Below are 16,125 nucleotides of genomic sequence, written 5' to 3'. Positions count from 1 at the left end.
GGGGCATAAAGCCAAACTTTAATAATAGACTTTAATTTTTATTTGTACTAGTATACATTTAGGGACTTTCTTTTCCGTCAATTAGTTAACTATTTCTCTTTGCTACAAGTAGTACTCACAGTAATTTTTCAAAATATATATATATATATTAATTAAAAGTGGGCCCCCCGACCTAAAGCCTTGGCTTGAGTGGCTTAACCCAAAAGTCACCCTGGTTTATGGCTATGCATATGTAATGGGTACATGGGTCTTATTCAGATTTCACATTTTTATTGTTGTTTAGTAGTAGTACAGGTGTTTAGGGTCTAAATTTTCATTTTTAAGCTCTCTATCTGTTATCTGTACATGGGTCCTATTCAGATTTTTATTATGGTTTAGTGTTTTTGTCAGTCATATTCAGATTTTTATTTTTGTTTATTTACGTATATATATTGAACATATTTTTTTTAGTTTTAAAATTGAACCATTTGAAGTAGGCATCTCCTTTGTAACAGTGCTGCCAAAAGAATCGAAAACCATGCTTTAGAGAATCCAAGGTTATCTAAGGAATAGCAAAAGCAAATGTGCACTTGAGGAGTAGTATCAAAGTAATCTTATATATTCTTCAAAACATTGAATGGGATCTACAATCTATACAATTTGGAATGACTTATACCATTCTTTAGGATCTTGTTTTAGTTGAGAGAAAAAGCATGTGTTTATCGATGTCAAGATCAAAACTACTAAGTGTGTGTTTGGTATGGAGTAAATCATTTTATGGAAAATATTTTCCAATATTTCCATGTTTGGTTTGTCAAGGAAACCAAATCCCTTAAAAATAAGAAAAATGGCTTCTCTAGTGAAAGTAGAAAAAACAAGTTTCACAAGTAACATTCCAAGTTCACTATATCCTCTTCACCCGCCCAATGCTCCCAACCCCAACCTCCCCCCATCCTCCCAAATCCCACCCCTATAGTGTTCTGCTGGATTACATACAAATTCTCTTATTCTTTTGCTTACTTACCAAACACTAAAAAATAAGTAAAAAATTCACTTATTTTCGAAACACGCCCTTAATCTTTTACTTTTTCGTTATGATGGTATATATGTCTTAACATATGAAATTGAAACATTTAAATGTACGCTCCTAGCTCAATAGTCCTTCCGATCTCGATGATACATCAAAGCAATAAATGTTGTATTCATTGTTTTAGTTTAAACACCAGATAGGAGTAAGTCTTTTTCATCGAAGAGAGCTTGCCTGGAAAAGTTCAAGGATGAAAGAAAGACTAGAAATGGCATCCAAATCCCTACTTTAGAGAATCCAATATTTTTTTATCTGTATACTCTTCATAGAAATAGCAAAATCAAATGTGCAGTTGAGTAATATCAAAGTGTCTAACTTTATACTACAAAGAGCCATTAAATGGGAAATAAATAGTAATGTGTTTATAGGTATTATTACATGGATTCTATGCGGATTGAGAACTGTTGTATCTCTCGTCTTTATGTTGTTCTTTGCTTGATGAAAATTGTTGCTTTTCGTCTGTTGTATTGCAAACTGTATTTCTTTCCGGGGTGTTAAAATATGTGTAGCTACTGCTTGATTTCAAAGAGAAGTGGTCCTGATTTTTTCTCTTGAATCTACAGAACCTAGGTTTAGATTCCAATTATGTGTTGATAAGTTGTAGCTTTATCAAGTACCACATTTTAATTTGTCTTGAAATACTGCTGGCAGAGTATGATCGATGTACTGTAACTTCCTCTGAAGCCAATATTTCTTGGCGATTGTGGAGCACAACATACTGCCGGCTGGAGGTAAGCATTATCACAGGAAACTGAATCTTGTTCTATCAAACTAATAGAACTTAGGTACCTTGCTTTGTATTCGTTTATCCATCTTCTTGTAGTTGTAAGTTGGTTGTAAGGAAAATTTCTTGTCCGTAGCTCAAATCCTGAAATTAATTTTTGCATAGTTCTTGAACTGAGAGGACAAAAAGCCTCTGCTAATATCATGGTATAATTCTCATATTTTGAATTCCTTCACCCACCAAATGCCTCTTAAATTTAATTATCTTGCATCTGTGATGTATGAGGATTACTAATTGGCAGGGGCGGATCTGTGTTGTTGGGGGTGTTCACCCGAACACCCTCGATAAAAAATTACAGTGTATATATAGGGTAAATTTTCTGTGTTTATGTGTATATATTAACTTTTGAACACCTTCGGCAAAAAATTACAGTGTATATTTAGCTTCTTTTTTTTTCCGAACACCCTGAATTAAAATCCTGAATTCGCCACTTCTAGTTGCCTAATTTGTTTTCCAAGTGACTATGTTTATTCCTTTCTAGAATATAGATACTAGTATATAAAGACAAGGTTCTTTTGGTGCATTATAGCTAGACCATCATTTCTCATTCAAAAGAGGTATGAGCTTCAAGCTACTTTCTTTTTGTGTGCTTTACAGCTCTAATTTCTTCAAGCTGCTAGTATCTTGTTGTGAGCTTCAGCCTTACGCTGCCTGATACGCTCAAATTACATCTATTAATGGCGTAAAGCGGACGCTGTCAAATATAGTAACTCAAACAAGGTTGGGGTCGAATCCCACGGGGAATATGGAGAGAAAAAGGTACTAATTATTTATGTAACTAATCTCTAGAAACTTTAATTTTATTCCGAATAGTATAGAAGAAAGATTTGGTTTATATTCACTATTTTGAAGTATTTGGAATTTGTTTGGATTGGGAGAACCAAAGTTGTGTCCCCGCGGTGATTAGATGTTATGCTATGGGTATCAATATGATATATTTCTAATGGGTCGGAGTTTTGTATGCACTTAATCTCTAATGCACTTTTTAATATTTTCCAATAGTTAGAAAGTATTTCTTTTCATGATTTTCCCAAATGTAGAAAAGTTGTAAGTAAGATCGATTAAATATGTCAAGTAGAACTCATCTTATCCCTAAGTGAGTTCATTAAACGAGAGTTAGCACCCCGAGTCCTTGTTATATTATTTCAAAACACACCCTAGTTCATCTTTCCAAATAAACTAGGGTTTGTGCATAAGCAAGTGTTTGCAACCACTAACGAACAATGAATGTGAGAAATAATAAAACACATCACAACCCATTATACATAGATACAATGTTAGACACCCATTACATAACATCCATCATTTGGGTCCATAACTTTGATTAAAGAAACTAATCACACATGATGGTCTCAAAAGTAGTAAGCAATAAATGAGACATAAAGCTTACAAAGTGTGATAAAGATGATGAAAAATGGAATCTTGTTGTCTTCACTAAGCTCCAAAAGTGGAGTAATCAATGCTCACCCACCAATGGAACTTTGTTCACGTGCATAAAATGAAAATTGGCTGCTAAAAATAACCTAAAATGTTCTTTAAATAGGCTCCAAAAAACGCACAGCAGCAACTGACAAAATTGCCCCCGATAGCAACATCGACGGACCGTCGATCGTTCGACGATCCATCGATTCCTCCGTCCTTTGTATCTTCAGCAATGTGATCCATTCGACGGTGCCATCGAACAATTCGACGCTCCGTCGAGTATTCCGTCTTTTTCTCTTCTTGTTGACAGATCTTGATTGACGACACAAACGACGAAGCGTCAATCAGTTCGACGCTTCGTTGATGTCTCCGTCCTTTGTCTTCTTCAACTAATGTAATCACTGGAAAATTGAGCTTATCGACGCATCGAAGGACAGTCCGTCGGCTGATCGACGGGACGTCGATTCTTCATTTCTGGCCAATTTTTCCTTTGTTCTTTGTTTTTGCTTTTGGGCCATTGTTTTCCTAAAACACAACAAAAACATATTAACAAGAACCAGACTTACTTGAAAACAACCAAAATTCATAGTAAAAAAGGCGTCGAATGTGCCACAAATCCGTGGCACATCAACACCCCCAACTTAGGATCATTGCTTCTCCTCAAGCAAGTCAGATAAAACAACCACAAAATAAAACTACAACTATGCTAAAAATAAAGTAAAAGTGACTACAATGGTGCTTTCTCATCACTACCGGCATATGTATTTTTCAAATCAACTCCCTCCTTCCTCGTTCCCAAACAGGGTTCTTTCATAAAAATTTATTAGAATTGACCATGACGCTTCAATCAATGACATCACACTATTAGAAGCATTTATGCGTGCGAGTATTCACCATTATGCCCTCACTTAGATTAGAGAATATCCCACACACAATTTTACGATAAGAATCGGGACAAGGATAGATGAGAATGGAAAGCACTCGCGCTCACAAAGAAGTTCATGATTTACAAGTGCAGATACCATATGCTTGCCTTTAATTTCAATGTCTAACACTTTCGGATGGTTAAGTTGTGATCACTATAGGACTTGTTCTTGGGTTGTAATGTAGGCTCGGGGACGGGTAGGATACTCATTTGGGAATTAGTGATTCATCCTCCTTGACACTACAGATTTTGACCTTTCTTCTCATGCCCATTTTATTCGTTCTTCAACTCATGACTAAGATGTGATTTTACTCTTACTAGAATTTACAATCTTTTTATGAGACAATATTATTATTATTATTATAAAGGTTATGGTAGAGGGGGAGGTGGACAGAGAGAGAGAGAGAGAGAGAGAGAGAAACGTAAAAGAAAATAATGGGGAGATAGAGGAGACGACGTGGGTTATAATACCACTTATCTGAACCGATGCGTCAAAAGTACGGAGCGTCGATTGGTTCGACGCTCCGTCTAGTGAACCCCCCCCCCCTTTTTTTTTTATGAAAAAGAGAGAAAAACGCCCGTCGAACTGACCGTCGATCAGTTCGATGGAGCGTCTAATCTGTCGTCGAACTTTCATTATTTCCAGTGACAAATCTTTCAGGTGGTCCACTCCGACGGTGCACTCGACGGCTCGCCGATGTTATATCCCGCAATTTGTACATTCGGATAATTTAAGATAATTGCAAGAAGTTAAGGACAAGGCCATATTTTGATCTTGTTTAATACACAGGTTGCTTATGAAAAGTTTTGATGTGGAAAAATTGGGGAAGGCTAAGGGAAAATTTGGAATTTGGAAAATAAATTTTCATGAATCACAAAAAAAAAAAAAAAAAAAAAAAATTGGGCTTAAGTAAAAGGCCAAGTGTGGCCGGCCAAAGGAGTATGGGCCAAGGCCCATATGGAGGCTTAAAATAAGTGGTATTGGATCATTTTTATCACCTTCAATTCAAGAACATTCAAGAAAACTTGAGAGAAGCCAACCATAAGGGGCTATTCGGCCATGACCAAGGAAATTGAAGTCTTCAATTTTGATCCGAAAAAAAATATTTTCTTCTAGTATTCCTACTAATTTGAAGGTCCTCTTTAACATGGTATAGTTGTTGGAGCAAGAAAACCATCTATTTTTACAAGGAGCAACTCTAGCCAAGTTGAAGAGCTAAGAGGAAAAGATTAGCAATAGCAAGTTCGGACAGTTAAGCGTAACTAATAGGACGTGGGACAGGTATGTAAGGCTTACCCTTTCTTTCTTTTGGCATGATCTTCGTGAAACGAACATACGATATGTATATGATTCCAATGAAACTTCTATTCTTAGAGCCACTAGGATGGCTAACGTTCTTGATTTCCATAAGTTGTTTCATGTGGTTTTGATGCCTATCTATGATGTCCAAGTTCGGTTGATATGTTTCCGAATGGAATTCGAAAGATAATTGATATGACTAATGTCTTGGTTTTCCAAATGATGGCACATTTGATTATTCCGTCGAGCCATTAATACATTTTGATACGTACATATGGTTCCAAAAGCTCTATTTGATTTGATCTATAACGATATCTGAAAGGTTCTTGACATGATTGTGGCATTGATCTTCCAAAAACGGCTTCTGAAACATTCGTAGAAGGTTCTGTACTTCAAACGCTCCTAACTTTCTTATACTAAATCTGATTGACCCGAAACTTGTTTCTGAGCCTTCAGGGGTCGGTGAGTATACTTGTCCATCGAGTCTTAGAATTGATTTATATACATATGGTTCTCGATACTCCACTCGTGCGTGCTACTATCATATCGACCACCGAGCCTCGGGCCGGTTACATCATTGTGTGCACTATGTTATACTCGCCACTAACATGTTATGTTATATATGAATCGGAGCCGACGCCTCGGCAACATGATATGTTCTGTTTTCTGCATGTATATGAGTAAGATATGTTTTTCAAAGAAAGTATTATTAAGGATATGTATGGATCGGGCTGCACGTTCCGCAGCAGTACAATATATGTATGGATTGGGTTGCACGTTCCGCAGCAATATATATTATATTTATGGATCGGGCCGAACGTTCCTCGGCAGTATATATTATATTTATGGATCGGGCCGAACGTTCCTCGACAGTATATATTATATTTATGGATCGGGCCGAACGTTCCTCGGCAGTATATATTATAGTTATGGATCGGGCCGAACGTTCCTCGGCAGTATATATTATATTTATGGATCGGGCCGAACGTTCCTCGGTAGTATATATTATATTTATGGATCGGGCCGAACGTTCCTCGGCAGTATATGTTATATATATATGGATCGGGCCATACGTTCCTCGGCACTATTATATTACAAATGGATCGGGCTGTACGTTCCACAGCACTATCAGTTATATGTATATCTGTATATGATGATATGTAGGTGATGACTTATGATGTCGGTACGCACAGTCTGTGTTTGGAAAGTAAGCATTTTGGCACTCTGGATGATTTACTTACTTGCTGTACTCCTTCTGACATATGACTTCGGCATATACGATTTGCGTTTGAAAAATAAGCATGTTGGTACTCTGAATGATGTACTTACCTTTGTACTGCTTGTTTCGATTATGGTTCCGTTTTCTGTATTCTATGCCTTACATGCTCAGTACATTTTCCGTACTGACCCCTCTTTCTTCGGGGGCTGCGTTTCATGCCGCGCAGGTACACCCAGATGAGTTGAAGCTATTATAGAAGATGTTCCAGCGAAGTTGGCAAGCTCCACTTGCACCTGGAGTGCTGCCGAGTCAGAGTGTGTCTGCTATGATGTCTGATTAATGTTAGAGACTTTGCAGACAGAGTTGTAGGTATTGGTTGTCAGTTCAGTAAGCGGCTCCATCAGCCGATGTGTCATTTGTGTTATGATATAAGTTCTATATGATCACAGATTTTGTTTGATTTGAAACTAACGAAAAAGAATATTTCTGAAAATTTTACTATGCATTTCATCATTATTTGATTTAAAAAGTCCAAAGGATTATGTATGTATTAAAAGTCAGAGGGTTCGCTCGGCTCTAGGTAAGGGTCGGGTGCCCATCACACCCTAGGTAGATTAGGGTGTGACAAAGTGGTATCAGAGCAGGTTTGTCCTAGGGGTTGTCTGCAAAGTCGTGTCCAGTAAAGTCCTGTTTATGGGTGTGAAGCCGGTCACATTTATAAACAGGAGGCTACGGGCATCTAGGGATTGTTGACCTTCTTTCTGTCATAGATCGTGCGATAGAGCCAAGTCATAGGAAATGAGATTCCTTATGTAAGCCTTACATACGACGGAAGGAGGTAAGTGATGATATGGAAAGTTACGGAGGTAAGTTCTGATATATTTGATCTGTTACCTGAAATTGGCATTTCCGGATGGCTAGAATGTGATATATAGCTGTATGCTCTGTGAGGCATTGTTGATACTTGCCGTGTACAGATTTTGAATAGAAAGAATAGTATAAGAGGAGCAAGGTCTGTTTGAGGATTCAGAAAGTCGACAATTACCTTTGCTGCCGGTTATTACGTAAAAGTGGTGAGTGGGGATCCAAACAGGCTGATACCCGAATACTTACAAGTAATGACGATGAAGATGTGATCATTACCATCGGGAATCTGGGAATCTAGGACGAAAGGTAGTTATATACGGAAGCGAAAAGTGAATATTGAAGATCGAAAAGGGTAAAATAGTAATTTTAAAAGAAAGGATGGGTTGCGAACATGCCTCGGAATCTGTGAGACCTCGACTCGCTTCAAATCATGTAATAAAGGTCATGCGAGGAAGCGGACGCGATTATATCAGCATTAAGGCACCGAATTCTATCGAAGATACGAGGTTAAGCGTGCTAAGGTGGGAGAAATCTTAGGATGGGTGACCCCCTGGGAAGTGCGCAAGAAATCCTATAGATTTAGACATAAGAGACAAATGAGAAGTTAGAGTAGCCTAAGGGAAACCAGAGTATACGGGATGGTTGGAGACCATAAGAGGTCGCGTAGGACGAGGCAGACTAGACTGGTGGAGAGACAAAGTGCATCACAGCTCTGGAATTATGATAGGCTTGAATAGCGTTTGGAAGTATTTTGTGGGCTAGTTGATAGTAATTATATATATATATATATATATATATATATATATATATATATATATATATATATATGAATGCGTATAATATCTCATATGTGACTGTATCGGTGGACATGTGAGTCCCAGCAACCGGCGCTATGGTAAAGAAGGCATTAATCAAGTAAGGGTACCGAAGTTCGAGTGACCGCAAAAATAAACGCTACAAGTGTTACGAGTTAAACTGATGCTATGTCACTACAGGTTAAGATTGGAAATTTTAATACAACGATATTTGGAAAAGAAAGTGAGTGAGTAGATGGAAAATAAAGAGATCACAGTGTCGGAAGAAAATGAAAGACAAGAAGCCTTAGTAAGTGAAGCCCCGAGAGGAACTACCGGCAAAGCACGTGACGACTTGGGTAAAAAAAAAACTCAAGATAGGCACATGAAAAGGATAAAAATGTGGTAATATGGAATAAAAGTGGAATGTGTAGCCATACTAATGTGGTTGCCTCGGACATGGAAGAGCTTTCCTGAAAGATGACTTAAGAATAGAACGGGTCTGCGTGTTTGAAAGAGTGTTTTCGAAGATTGTGACGTATAAGGAACCCCTAAAAAGGGGGGGGGGGGGGGGGGGGAGAACATACTTATTAGACTCAGAAAGGGTTCGCAACATTTTCAGGCTCCAGAGGAGGAAAATTTAATAGCTCGAGGCCAGAGTTCTAAATATATTGGCATATCAGGAGGATACACGGAAGAAGTAGAAACGAATTGACAATGAGTGTACCGCGAGGCCGACATAAAAGGGAAGGGTTGAGAGATACCTTAAGCGACATGTTGTAAGAGAAATAAAAGAGCAAGAAAACGGCTACAAGCTAAATGCAGAAAGGATAAGGGAGAAAATGATAAGACTCAAAGGATATTTCGGACAGGAACGACTATTATAATAAGAGAATTAACAATTGGTAGTTTGGGAATATTTAGAATGACAGGTTAAGGAGTTCGATTATAAAGGAAATTGTGTGAAAGATAAGGAATGGGTACGAAGAAAAGGACAACTATAAGAGGGACCCCCCCCCCCCCCCGAAGTATTATAACACCCCATGAGGCCAGTTGAACATTCGAGGACGAATGTTCTAAAGGGGAGGAGGATGTTATATCCCGCAATTTGTACATTCGGATAATTGCAAAAAGTTAAGGACAAGGCCATATTTTGATCTTGTTTAATACATAGGTTTCTTATGAAAGGTTTTGATGTGGAAAAATTGGGGAAGGCTAAGGGCAAATTTGGAATTTGGAAAATAAATTTTCATGAATCACAAAAAAAAAAAAAAAACAATTGGGCTTAAGTAAAAGGCCAAGTGTGGCCGGCCAAAGGAGTATGGGCCAAGGCCCATATGGAGGCTTAAAATAAGTGGTATTGGATCATTTTTATCACCTTCAATTCAAGAACATTCAAGAAAACTTGAGAGAAGCCAACCATAAGGGGCTATTCGGCCATGACCAAGGAAATTGAAGTCTTCAATTTTGATCCGAAAAAAAATATTTTCTTCTAGTATTCCTACTAATTTGAAGGTCCTCTTTAACATGGTATAGTTGTTGGAGCAAGAAAACCATCCATTTTTACAAGGAGCAACTCTATCCAAGTTGAAGAGCTAAGAGGAAAAGATTAGCAATAGCAAGTTCGGACAATTAAGCGTAACTAATAGGACGTGGGACAGGTATGTAAGGCTTACCCTTTCTTTCTTTTGGCAAGATCTTCGTTAAACGAACATACGATATGTATATGATTCCAAAGAAACTTCTATTCTTAGAGCCACTAGGATGGCTAACGTTCTTGATTTCCATAAGTTGTTTCATGTGGTTTTGATGCTTGTCTATGATGTCCAAGTTCGGTTGATATGTTTCCGAATGGAATTCGAAAGATAATTGATATTACTAATGTCTTGGTTTTCCAAATGATGGCACGTTTGATTATTCCATCGAGCCTTTGATACATTTTGATACGTACATATGGTTCCAAAATCTCTATTTGATTTGATCTATAACGATATCCGAAAGGTTCTTGACATGATTGTGGCTTTGATCTTCCAAAAACGGCTTCTGAAACGTTCGTAGAAGGTTCTGTACTTCAAACGCTCCTAACTTTCTTATACTAAATCTGATTGACCCGAAACTTGTTTCTGAGCCTTCAGGGGTCGGTGAGTATACTTGTCCATCGAGTGTTAGAATTGATTTATATACATATGGTTCTCGATACTCCGCTCGTGCGTGCTACTATCATATCGACCGCCGAGCCTCGGGCCGGTTACATCATTGTGTGCACTATGTTATACTCACCACTAACATGTTATGTTATATATGCATCGGAGCCGACGCCTCGGCAACATGATATGTTCTGTTTTCTGCATGTATATGAGTAAGATAGTTTTCAAAGGAAGTATTATTAAGGATAAGTATATGTTATATGTATGGATCGGGCTGCACGTTCCGCAGCAGTACAATATATGTATGGATCGGGCTGCACGTTCCGCAGCAGTATATATTATATTTATGGATCGGGCCGAACGTTCCTCGGCAGTATATATTATATTTATGGATCGGGCCGAACGTTCCTCGGCAGTATATATTATATTTATGGATCGGGCCGAACGTTCCTCGACAGTATATATTATAGTTATGGATCGGGCCGAACGTTCCCCGGCAGTATATATTATATTTATGGATCGGGCTGAACGTTCTTCGGCAGTATATATTATATTTATGGATCGGCCCGAACGTTCCTCGGCAGTATATGTTATATATATATGGATCGGGTCGTACGTTCCTCGGCACTATTATATTACATATGGATCGGGTTGTACGTTCCACAGCACTATCAGTTATATGTATATCTGTATATGATGATATGTAGGTGATGACTTATGATGTCGGTACGCACAGTCTGTGTTTGGAAAGTAAGCATTTTGGCACTCTGGATGATTTACTTACTTGCTGTACTCCTTCTGACATATGACTTCGGCATATACGATTTGCGTTTGAAAAATAAGCATGTTGGTACTCTGAATGATGTACTTACCTTTGTACTACTTGTTTCGATTATGGTTCCGTTTTCTGTATTCTATGCCTTACATGCTCAGTACATTTTTCATACTGACCCCTCTTTCTTCGGGGGCTGCGTTTCATGCCGCGCAGGTACACCCAGATGAGTTGAAGCTATTATAGAAGATGTTCCAGCGGAGTTGGCAAACTCCACTTGCTCCTGGAGTGCTGCCGAGTCAGAGTGTGTGAAACCATTAAAAGAACCCCCAATAATTTATTGGGCACTGTACGAAGTATTTGAAATACAGGAATGAAATACCATTCAGGTAATATTTCCAAAGGGGTTGCAAATGGATCTGCCGGTTCACCAATCATTGATTGCTATGATGTCTGATTAATGTTAGAGACTTTGCAGACAGATTTGTGGGTATTGGTTGTCAGTTCAGTAAGCGGCTCCATCAGCCGATGTGTCATTTGTGTTATGATATAAGTTCTATATGATCACAGATTTTGTTTGATTTGAAACTAACGAAAAAGAATATTTCTGAAAATTTTACTATGCATTTCATCATTATTTGATTTAAAAAGTCCAAAGGATTATGTATGTATTAAAAGTCAGAGGGTTCGCTCGGCTCTAGGTAAGGGTCGGGTGCCCATCACACCCTAGGTAGATTAGGGTGTGACAAAGTGGTATCAGAGCAGGTTTGTCCTAGGGGTTGTCTGCAAAGTCGTGTCCAGTAAAGTCCTGTTTATGGGTGTGAAGCCGGTCACATTTATAAACAGGAGGCTACGGACATCTAGGGATTGTTGACCTTCTTTCTGTCATAGATCGTGCGATAGAGCCAAGTCATAGGAAATGAGATTCCTTATGTAAGCCTTACATACGACGGAATGAGATAAGTGATGATATGGAAAGTTACGGAGGTAAGTTCTGATATATTTGATCTGTTACCTGAAATTGGCATTTCTGGATGGCTAGAATGTGATATATAGCCGTATGCTTTGTGAGGCATTGTTGATACTTGTCGTGTACATATTTTGAATAGAAAGAATAGTATAAGAGGAGCAAGGTCTGTTGGAGGTTTCAGAAAGTCGACAATTAACTTTGCTGCCGGTTATTACATAAAAGTGGTGATTGGGGATCCAAACAGGCCGATACCCGAATACTTACAAGTAATGACGATGAAGATGTGATCATTACCATCGGGAATCTGGGAATCTAGGACGAAAGGTAGTTATATACGGAAGCGAAAAGTGAATATTGAAGATCGAAAAGGGTAAAATAGTAATTGTAAAAGAAAGGACGGGTTGCGAACATGCCTCGGAATCTGTGAGACCTCGACTCGCTCCAAATCATGTAATAAAGGTCATGCGAGGAAGCGGACGCGATTATATCAGCATTAAGGCACCGAATTCTATCGAAGATACGAGGTTAAGCGTGCTAAGGTGGGAGAAATCTTAGGATGGGTGACCCCCTGGGAAGTGCGCAAGAAATCCTATAGATTTAGACATAAGAGACAAATGAGAAGTTAGAGTAGCCTAAGGGAAACCAGAGTATATGGGATGGTTGGAGACCATAAGAGGTCACGTAGGACGAGGCAAACTAGACTGGTGGAGAGACAGAAAGTGCATCACAGCTCTAGAATTATGATAGGCTTGAATAGCGTTTGGAAGTATTTTGTGGGCTAGTTGATAGTAATTATATATATATATATATATATATATATATATATATATATATATATATATATATATATATATATATATATATATATATATATATATATATATATATACATATTTATGAATGCGTATAATATCTCATATGTGACTGTATCGGTGGACATGTGAGTCCCAGCAACCGGCGTTATGGTAAAGAAGGCATTAATCAAGTAAGGGTACCGAAGTTCGAGTGACCGCAAAAATAAACGCTACAAGTGTTACAAGTTAAACTGATGCTATGTCACTACAGGTTAAGATTGGAAATTTTAATACAACGATATTTGAAAAAGAAAGTGAGTGAGTAGATGAAAAATAAAGAGATCACAGTGTCGGAAGAAAATGAAAGACAAGAAGCCTTAGTGAGTGAAGCCCCGAGAGGAACTACCGGCAAAGCACGAGACGACTTGGGTAAAAACAAAACTCAAGATAGGCACGTGAAAAGGATAAAAATGTGGTAATATGGAATAAAAGTGGAATGTGTAGCCATACTAATGTGGTTGCCTCGGACATGGAAGAGCTTTCCTGAAAGATGACTTAAGAATAGAACGGGTCTGCGTGTTTGAAAGAGTGTTTTCGAAGATTGTGACGTATAAGGAACCCCTAAAAAGGGGGGAGAACATACTTATTAGACTCAGAAAGGGTTCGCAACATTTTCAGGCTCCAGAGGAGGAAAATTTAATAGCTCGAGTCCAGAGTTCTAAATATATTGGCATATTAGGAGGATACACGGAAGAAGTAGAAACGAATTGACAATGAGTGTACCGCGAGGCCGACATAAAAGGGAAGGGTTGAGAGATACCTTAAGCGACATGTTGTAAGAGAAATAAAAGAGCAAGAAAACGGCTACAAGCTAAATGCAGAAAGGATAAGGGAGAAAATGATAAGACTCAAAGGATATTTCGGACAGGAACGACTATTATAATAAGAGAATTAACAATTGGTAGTTTGGGAATATTTAGAATGACGGGGTAAGGAGTTCGATTATAAAGAAAATTGGGTGAAAGATAAGGAATGGGTACGAAGAAAAGGACAACTATAAGAGGGACCCCCCCCCCCCCCCCCCCCGAAGTATTATAATACCCCATGAGGCCAGTTGAACATTCGAGGACGAATGTTCTAAAGGGGGGGAGGATGTTATATCCCGCAATTTGTACATTCAAATAATTTAAGATAATTACAAGAAGTTAAGGACAAGGCTATATTTCGATCTTGTTTAATACATAGGTTGCTTATGAAAAGTTTTAATGTGGAAAAATTGGGGAAGGCTAAGGGCAAATTTGGAATTTGGAAAATAAATTTTCATGAATCACAAAAAAAAAAAAATGGGCTTAAGTAAAAGGCCGAGTGTGGCCGGCCAAAGGAGTATGGGCCAAGGCCCATATGGAGGCTTAAAATAAGTGGTATTGGATCATTTTTATCACCTTCAATTCAAGAACATTCAAGAAAACTTGAGAGAAGCCAACCATAAGGGGCTATTCGGCCATGACCAAGGAAATTGAAGTCTTCAATTTTGATCCGAAAAAAAATATTTTCTTCTAGTATTCCTACTAATTTGAAGGTCCTCTTTAACGTGGTATAGTTGTTGGAGCAAGAAAACCATCCATTTTTACAAGGAGCACCTCTAGCCAAGTTGAAGAGCTAAGAGGAAAAGATTAGCAATTGCAAGTTCGGACAATTAAGCGTAACTAATAGGACGTGGGACAGGTATGTAAGGCTTACCCTTTCTTTCTTTTGGCATGATCTTCGTGAAACGAACATACGATATGTATATGATTCCAAAGAAACTTCTATTCTTAGAGCCACTAGGATGGCTAACGTTCTTGATTTCCATAAGTTGTTTCATGTGGTTTTGATTCTTATCTATGATGTCCAAGTTCGGTTTGATATGTTTCCGAATGGAATTCGAAAGATAATTGATATACTAATGTCTTGGTTTTCCAAATGATGGCACGTTTGATTATTCCATCGAGCCTTTGATACATTTTGATACGTACATATGGTTCCAAAAGCTCTATTTGATTTGATCTATAACGATATCCGAAAGGTTCTTGACATGATTGTGGCTTTGATCTTCCAAAAACGGCTTCTGAAACGTTCGTAGAAGGTTCTGTACTTCAAACGCTCCTAACTTTCTTATACTAAATCCGATTGACCCGAAACTTGTTTCTGAGCCTTCAGGGGTCGGTGAGTATACTTGTCCATCGAGTTTTAGAATTGTTTTATATACATATGGTTCTCGATACTCCACTCGGACGTGCTACTATCATATCGACCGCGGAGCCTCGGGCCGGTTACATCATTGTGTGCACTATGTTATACTCGCCACTAACATGTTATGTTATATATGGATCGGAGCCGACGCCTCGGCAACATGATATGTTCATTTTTCTGCATGTATATGAGTAAGATATGTTTTTCAAAGGAAGTATTATTAAGGATATGTATATGTTATATGTATGGATCGGGCTGCACGTTCCGCAGCAGTACAATATATGTATGGATCGGGCTGCACGTTCCGCATCAATATATATTATATTTATGGATCGGACCGAACGTTCCTCAGCAGTATATATTATATTTATGGATCGGGCCGAACATTCCTCGGCAGTATATATTATATTTATGGATCGGGCCGAATGTTCCTCGGCAGTATATATTATAGTTATGGATCGGGCCGAACGTTCCTCGGCAGTATATATTATATTTATGGATCGGGCCGAACGTTCCTCGGCAGTATATATTATATTTATAGATCGGGCCAAACGTTCCTCGGCAGTATATGTTATATATATATGGATCGGGCCGTACGTTCCTCGGCACTATTATATTACATATGGATCGGGCTGTACGTTCCACAGCACTATCAGTTAAATGTATATTTGTATATGATGATATGTAGGTGATGACATATGATGTCGGTACGCACAGTCTGTGTTTTGAAAGTAAGCATTTTGGCACTCTGGATGATTTACTTACTTGCTGTACTCTTTCTGACATATGACTTCGGCATATACGATTTGCGTTTGGAAAATAAGCATGTTGGT

This window comes from Lycium barbarum, chromosome 8 (genome assembly GCF_019175385.1).
Source record: "Lycium barbarum isolate Lr01 chromosome 8, ASM1917538v2, whole genome shotgun sequence".
NCBI classification, from domain to species: domain Eukaryota; kingdom Viridiplantae; phylum Streptophyta; class Magnoliopsida; order Solanales; family Solanaceae; genus Lycium; species Lycium barbarum.
Note: the sequence above shows the minus strand (reverse complement) of the source record.